Consider the following 8,158-nt stretch of genomic DNA (forward strand, 5'->3'; position numbering starts at 1 on the left):
ATTTTTTGATTTTTGACACCTTACTATGACATTTTTTTTTTTATTACTATACTATGACATTTTTTGACCATTTTTTTTGACCATGACATTTTTGACCATTTTTGACACCTTACTATACTATGACATTTTTTGACCATTTTTGACCCTTACTATACTATGACATTTTTTCCCTTACTATACTATGAATTTTTTGGTGGTTTTTGACACCTTACTACATTTTAACACCTTACTATACTGACATTTTTTGACCATTTTTTTGACATTTTTTGGTGGTTTTTTGACACCTTACTATACTATGACATTTTTTGACCATTTTTTTACTATACTATGACATTTTTGACCATTTTTCCTTACTATACTATGACATTTTTGGTGGTTTTTGACACCTTACTATACTATGACATTTTTTTTTTTGGACCATTTGCTATGACATTTTTTGGTGGTTTTGATTACTATACTATGACATTTTTTGGTGGTTTGACACCTTACTATACTATGACATTTTTTGGTGGTTTTTGACACCTTACTATACTATGACATTTTTTTTTTTACTATACTATGACATTTTTTGATTTTTTTGACATTTTTTGGTGGTTTTTGACACCTTACTATACTATGACATTTTTTGATTTTTGACACCTTACTATACTATGACATTTTTTGGTTTTTGACACCTTACTATACTATGACATTTTTTGTTTTTCATACCTTACTATACTATGACATTTTTTTTTTGTATACTATGACATTTTTTGGTGGTTTTTGACACCTTACTATACTATGACATTTTTTTTTTACCTTACTATACTATGACATTTTTTGTTTTTGACACCTTACTATACTATGACATTTTTTGGTGGTTTTGACACCTTACTATACTATGACATTTTTTGTTTTTGACATTTTTTGGTTTTTGACACCTTACTATACTATGACTTTTTGACCATGGACGGGACATTTTTTGGACATTTTTTGACCATTTTTTTACTATACTATGACATTTTTTTTTTTACTATACTATGACATTTTTTGATGGTTTTTGAACCTTACTATACTATGACATTTTTTGATTTTTGACACCTTACTATACTATGACATTTTTTGACCCTTACTATACATTTTTGACCATTTTTGCCTTACTATACTATGACATTTTTTTTTTACCTTACTATACTATGACATTTTTTGGTGGTTTTTGACACCTTACTATACTATGACATTTTTTGACCATTTTTTTACTATACTATGACATTTTTTGATTACTATACTATGACATTTTTTGATTTTTGATTACTATGACATTTTTTGAGGAGACAACCATTTTTCATGACATTTTTTGGTGGTTTTGACACCTTACTATACTATGACATTTTTTGATTTTTACCTTACTATACTATGACATTTTTTGACATTACTATACTATGACATTTTTTGGTGGTTTTTGACACCTTACTATACTATGACATTTTTTGACTTTTTCATACCTTACTATACTATGACATTTTTTGGTTTTTGACACCTTACTATACTATGACATTTTTTGACATTTTCCTTACTTACTATACTATGACATTTTTTGACCATTTTTGACACCTTACTATACTATGACATTTTTTGGTGGTTTTTGACACCTTACTACATTTTTTGACCGACATTTTTTGGTGGTTTTTGACACCTTACTATACTATGACATTTTTTGACCATTTTTCATACCTTACTATACTATGACATTTTTTGGTTTTTTGTTACTATACTATGACATTTTTTTTTTTTACTATACTATGACATTTTTCCGACATTTTTTTTTTTTGACACCTTACTATACTATGACATTTTTTTGACCATTTTTTACTATACTATGACATTTTTTTTTGATACTATGACATTTTTTGACCATTTTTCACCTTACTATACTATGACATTTTTTGGTTTTTGACACCTTACCTATGACATTTTTTGATTTTCATACCTTACTATACTATGACATTTTTTGGTTTTTTGACACCTTACTATACTATGACATTTTTTGACATTTTTCCTTACTATACTATGACATTTTTTTTGACACACCTTACTATACTATGACATTTTTTGACCATTTTTCATACCTTACTATACTATGACATTTTTGACCATTTACTATACTATGACATTTTTTTTTTTGACCCTTACTATACTATGACATTTTTTGACCATTTTTCAACCTTACTATACTATGACATTTTTTTTGACGGACATTTTTTTTGACACCTTACTATACTATGACATTTTTTGGTGGTTTTTGACACCTTACTATACTATGACATTTTTTGACCATTTTTACCTGACATTTTTTGACCATTTTTCCTTACTATACTATGACATTTTTTGGTTTTGACACCTTACTATACTATGACATTTTTTGACATTTTTCACTTACTATACTATGACATTTTTTGGTGGTTTTTGACACCTTACTATACTATGACATTTTTTGGTGGTTTTTCTTACTATACTATGACATTTTTTGATTTTTGACACCTTACTATACTATGACATTTTTTTTTTTGGACATTTTTCACGACATTTTTTGACACCTTACTATACTATGACATTTTTTGGTGGTTTTGACACCTTACTATACTATGACATTTTTGACCATTTTTCATACCTTACTATACTATGACATTTTTTGACACCTTACTATACTATGACATTTTTTGGTTTTTTACTATACTATGACATTTTTTGACCATTTTTCCTTACTATACTATGACATTTTTTGGTTTTTACTATACTATGACATTTTTTGACATTTTTTACCTTACTATACTATGACATTTTTTGTTTTTTGACACCTTACTATACTATGACATTTTTTGGTTTTTGACACCTTACTATACTATATTTTTCATACCTTACTATACTATGACATTTTTTGACCATTTTGTATGACATTTTTTACTTACTATACTATGACATTTTTTGACTTTTTACCTTACTATACTATGACATTTTTTGACACCTTACTATACTATGACATTTTTTGGTTTTTGACACCTTACTATACTATGACATTTTTTGGTGGTTTTTGACACCCTTACTATACTATGACATTTTTTGACCATTTTTCATACCTTACTATACTATGACATTTTTTGACTTTTTGACACCTTACTATACTATGACATTTTTTTGACATTACTATACATTTTTTGACATTTTTCATTACTTACTATACTATGACATTTTTGACCATTTTTCATACCTTACTATACTATGACATTTTTTGGTGGTTTTGACACCTTACTATACTATGACATTTTTTGACATTTTTACCTTACTATACTATGACATTTTTTGACCATTTTTTTACTATACTATGACATTTTTGGTGGTTTTTGACACCTTACTACTATGACATTTTTTTTTTGACACCTTACTATACTATGACATTTTTTGGTGGTTTTTGACACCTTACTATACTATGACATTTTTTGACATTTTTCATACCTTACTATACTATGACATTTTTTGACCTTACTATACTATGACATTTTTTGGTTTTTTGACACCTTACTATACTATGACTTTTTTGACACCTTACTATACTATGACATTTTTTTGGTTTTTGACACCTTACTATACTATGACATTACACCTTACTATACTATGACATTTTTTGACCATTTTCATACCTTACTATACTATGACATTTTTTGACATTTTTCATACTTACTATACTATGACATTTTTTTTTTGACACCTTACTATACTATGACATTTTTTTGTTTTCATACCTTACTATACTATGACATTTTTTGACCATTTTTGACACCTTACTATACTATGACATTTTTTTTTTGACACCTTACTATACTATGACATTTTTTGACCATTTTTCCTTACTATACTATGACATTTTTTGGTGGTTTTTGACACCTTACTATACTATGACACACCTTACGACATTTTTTGATTACTATACTATGACATTTTTTGACACGACATTTTTTGACCATTTTTACTTACTATACTATGACATTTTTTGACCATTTTTTTTACTATACTATGACATTTTTTGGTGGTTTTTTACTATACTATGACATTTTTTGACATTTTCCCTTACTATACTATGACATTTTTTGGTGGTTTTTTACTATACTATGACATTTTTGACACCTTACTATACTATGACATTTTTTGACACCTTACTATACTATGACATTTTTTGGTTTTTTGACACCTTACTAACTATGACATTTTTGACATTTTTGGATGACATTTTTTTTTTTGACACCTTACTATACTATGACATTTTTTGACCATTTTTCATGACATTTTTTGACACCTTACTATACTATGACATTTTTTGACATTTTTGACACCTTACTATACTATGACATTTTTTGACTTTTTGACACCTTACTATACTATGACATTTTTGATTTTTTGACACCTTACTATACTATGACATTTTTTGGTGGTTTTGACACCTTACTGACATTTTTTTTTTCACCTTACTATACTATGACATTTTTTGACCTTTTTTACTATACTATGACATTTTTTGACATTTTACCTTACTATACTTATGACATTTTTTGACACCTTACTATACTATGACATTTTTTGACCGTTTTTGACACCTTACTATACTATGACATTTTTTGGTTTTTTGACACCTTACTATACTATGACATTTTTTGGTGGTTTTGACACCTTACTATACTATGACATTTTTTGACCATTTTTCATACCTTACTTACTATGACATTTTTTGACCATTTTTTACCTTACTATACTATGACATTTTTTGGTTTTTGACACCTTACTATACTATGACATTTTTTGACCATTTTTCATACCTTACTATACTATGACATTTTTTGACCATTTTTTGACACCTTACTATACTATGACATTTTTTGGTGGTTTTTATGACATTTTTTGGTGGTTTTTGACACCTTACTATACTATGACATTTTTTTTTTTTACCTTACTACTATGACATTTTTTGACTATACCTTACTATACTATGACATTTTTTGACCGTTTTTGACACCTTACTATACTATGACATTTTTTGACCATTTTTGACACCTTACTATACTATGACATTTTTTGGTTTTTGACACCTTACTATACTATGACATTTTTTGGTTTTTTTGACACCTTACTATACTATGACATTTTTTGACCATTTTTCATACCTTACTATACTATGACATTTTTTGGTGGTTTTTGACACCTTACTATACTATGACATTTTTGGTGCTTTTTGACACCTTACTATTTATGACATATTTTGAGTATTTTTCATACCTTACTAAACTATGACATTTTTTATTGTTTTGACACCTTACTATATTATGAATTTTTTGACCATTTTTCATACCTTACTATACTATGACATTTTTTGACCATTTTTTCATACCTTACTATACTATGACATTTTTTGGTTTTTGACACTTACTATACTATGACATTTTGGATTTACTATACTATGACATTTTTTGGTGGTTTTTGACACCTTACTACTATGACATTTTTTGGTGGTTTTTCACCTTACTATACTATGACATTTTTTGGTTTTTGACACCTTACTATACTATGACATTTTTGACCATTTTTGGACATTTTTTGGTTTTTTGACACCTTACTATACTATGACATTTTTTGTTTTTCCTTACTATACTATGACATTTTTTGGTGGTTTTTGACACCTTACTATACTATGACATTTTTGACATACTATGACATTTTGACACCTTACTATGACATTTTTGGTGACATTTTTGGTTACTGACATTTTTTGGTGGTTTTTGACACCTTACTATATTATGACATTTTTTGACCATTTTTCATACCTTACTATACTATGACATTTTTTGACCATTTTTCATACCTTACTATACTATGACATTTTTTGGTGGTTTTTGACACCTTACTATACTATGACATTTTTTGGTGGTTTTTGACACCTTACTATACTATGACATTTTTTTTTTTACCTTACTATACTATGACATTTTTTGACATTTTTCCTTACTATACTATGACATTTTTTGGTGGTTTTTTTACTGACTTTTTTGACCATGACATTTTTTGACCATTTTTCATACCTTACTATACTATGACATTTTTTGGTGGTTTTTGACACCTTACTATACTATGACATTTTTGACCATTTTTCATACCTTACTATACTATGACATTTTTTGTTTTTTTACTATACTTGACATTTTTTGACACCTTACTATACTATGACATTTTTTGACACCTTACTATACTATGACATTTTTTTTTTTTACTATACTATCGACATTTTTGATTTTTGACATTTTTTATACTATGACATTTTTTGGACTTACTATGACATTTTTGACATTACTATACTATGACATTTTTTGGTGGTTTTTGACACCTTACTATACTATGACATTTTTGACATTTTTACCTTACTATACTATGACATTTTTTGGTGGTTTTTGACACCTTACTATACTATGACATACTTACTGACACCCTTACTACTATGACATTTTTTGTTGTTTTTGACACCTTACTGACATTTTTTGACCATTTTTCATACCTTACTATACTATGACATTTTTTGACCATTTTTCATACCTTACTATACTATGACATTTTTTGGTGGTTTTTCACCTTACTATACTATGACATTTTTTTTTTGACATTTTTGGTGGTTTTTTTATACTATGACATTTTTTGCACTTACTATACTATGACATTTTTTGGTGGTTTTTGACACCTTACTATACTATGACATTTTTTGACCATTTTTCATACCTTACTATACTATGACATTTTTTGGTGGTTTTTGACACCTTACTATACTATGACATTTTTTGACATTTTTGGACATTTTTTGGTTTTTTTACTATACTATGACATTTTTTGACCATTTTTCATACCTTACTATACTATGACATTTTTTTTTTGACACCTTACTATACTATGACATTTTTTGACCATTTTTGACACCTTACTATACTATGACATTTTTTGTTTTTTTACTATGTGGTTTTTGACACCTTACTATATGACATTTTTTGACCATTTTCATACCTTACTATACTATGACATTTTTTGACCATTTTTCATACTATACTATGACATTTTTTGGTGGTTTTTGACACCTTACTATACTATGACATTTTTTGGTGCCTTACTATACTATGACATTTTTTGGTGGTTTTTGACACCTTACTATACTATGACATTTTTTGACCATTTTTCATACCTTACTATACTATGACATTTTTTTGGTTTTTGACACCTTACTATACTATGACATTTTTGACACACCTTTACTATACTATGACATTTTTTGGTGGTTTTTGACACCCTTACTATACTATGACATTTTTTGACATTTTTCATACCTTACTATACTATGACATTTTTTGAATTTTTTGATACCTTACTATACTATGACATTTTTGACCATTTTTGACACCTTACTATACTATGACATTTTTTTGGTGTTTTTATTACTATACTATGACATTTTTTGGGTGGTTTTTGACACCTTACTATACTATGACATTTTTTGTTTTTCATACCTTACTATACTATGACATTTTTTGGTGGTTTTTGACACCTTACTATACTATGACATTTTTTGGTGGTTTTTGACACTTACTATACTATGACATTTTTTGACCATTTTTTCATACCTTACTATACTATGACATTTTTTGTGGTGACACCTTACTATATATGTTTTTTGACACCTTACTATACTATGACATTTTTTTTTCGACTATGACATTTTTTTGGTTTTTGACACCTTACTATACTATGACATTTTTTGACCATTTTTCATACTTACTATACTATGACATTTTTTGACCATTTTTGACACCTTACTATACTATGACATTTTTTGGTGGTTTTTGACACCTTACTATACTATGACATTTTTTTTTTGACACCTACTATACTATGACATTTTTTGACCATTTTTCATACCTTACTATACTATGACATTTTTTGGTGGTTTTTGACACCTTACTATACTATGACATTTTTTGGTGGTTTTTGACACCTTACTATATGACATTTTTGACCATTTTTTTACTATACTATGACATTTTTTGGTGGTTTTTGACACCTTACTATACTATGACATTTTTTGACTTTTTTTACTATA

At 27.2% G+C, this 8,158-nt stretch overlaps 1 long non-coding RNA gene across 50 annotated transcripts; it reads right to left on the minus strand.

Moving 5' to 3' along the window:
- Positions 1-479: 479 nt before the first annotated feature.
- Positions 480-7,273, minus strand: LOC127140233 (uncharacterized). Of its 50 annotated transcripts, none has more exons than XR_007810608.1 (8): positions 7,209-7,273; positions 6,755-6,830; positions 5,812-5,963; positions 5,155-5,230; positions 5,007-5,044; positions 4,810-4,847; positions 3,418-3,455; positions 1,651-1,713 (listed from the first exon to the last, which is right to left on the minus strand). It is a non-coding gene; the product is annotated as an uncharacterized LOC127140233 (long non-coding RNA). The 50 variants fall into 50 exon arrangements; XR_007810609.1 differs by having other exon boundaries at positions 5,007-5,082; XR_007810620.1 differs by lacking the exon at positions 3,418-3,455 and adding an exon at positions 2,071-2,108 and having other exon boundaries at positions 1,653-1,713.
- Positions 7,274-8,158: the final 885 nt, after the last annotated feature.

This window comes from Lates calcarifer, unplaced genomic scaffold, assembly GCF_001640805.2.
Source record: "Lates calcarifer isolate ASB-BC8 unplaced genomic scaffold, TLL_Latcal_v3 _unitig_2745_quiver_3699, whole genome shotgun sequence".
Classification (NCBI taxonomy): domain Eukaryota; kingdom Metazoa; phylum Chordata; class Actinopteri; family Centropomidae; genus Lates; species Lates calcarifer.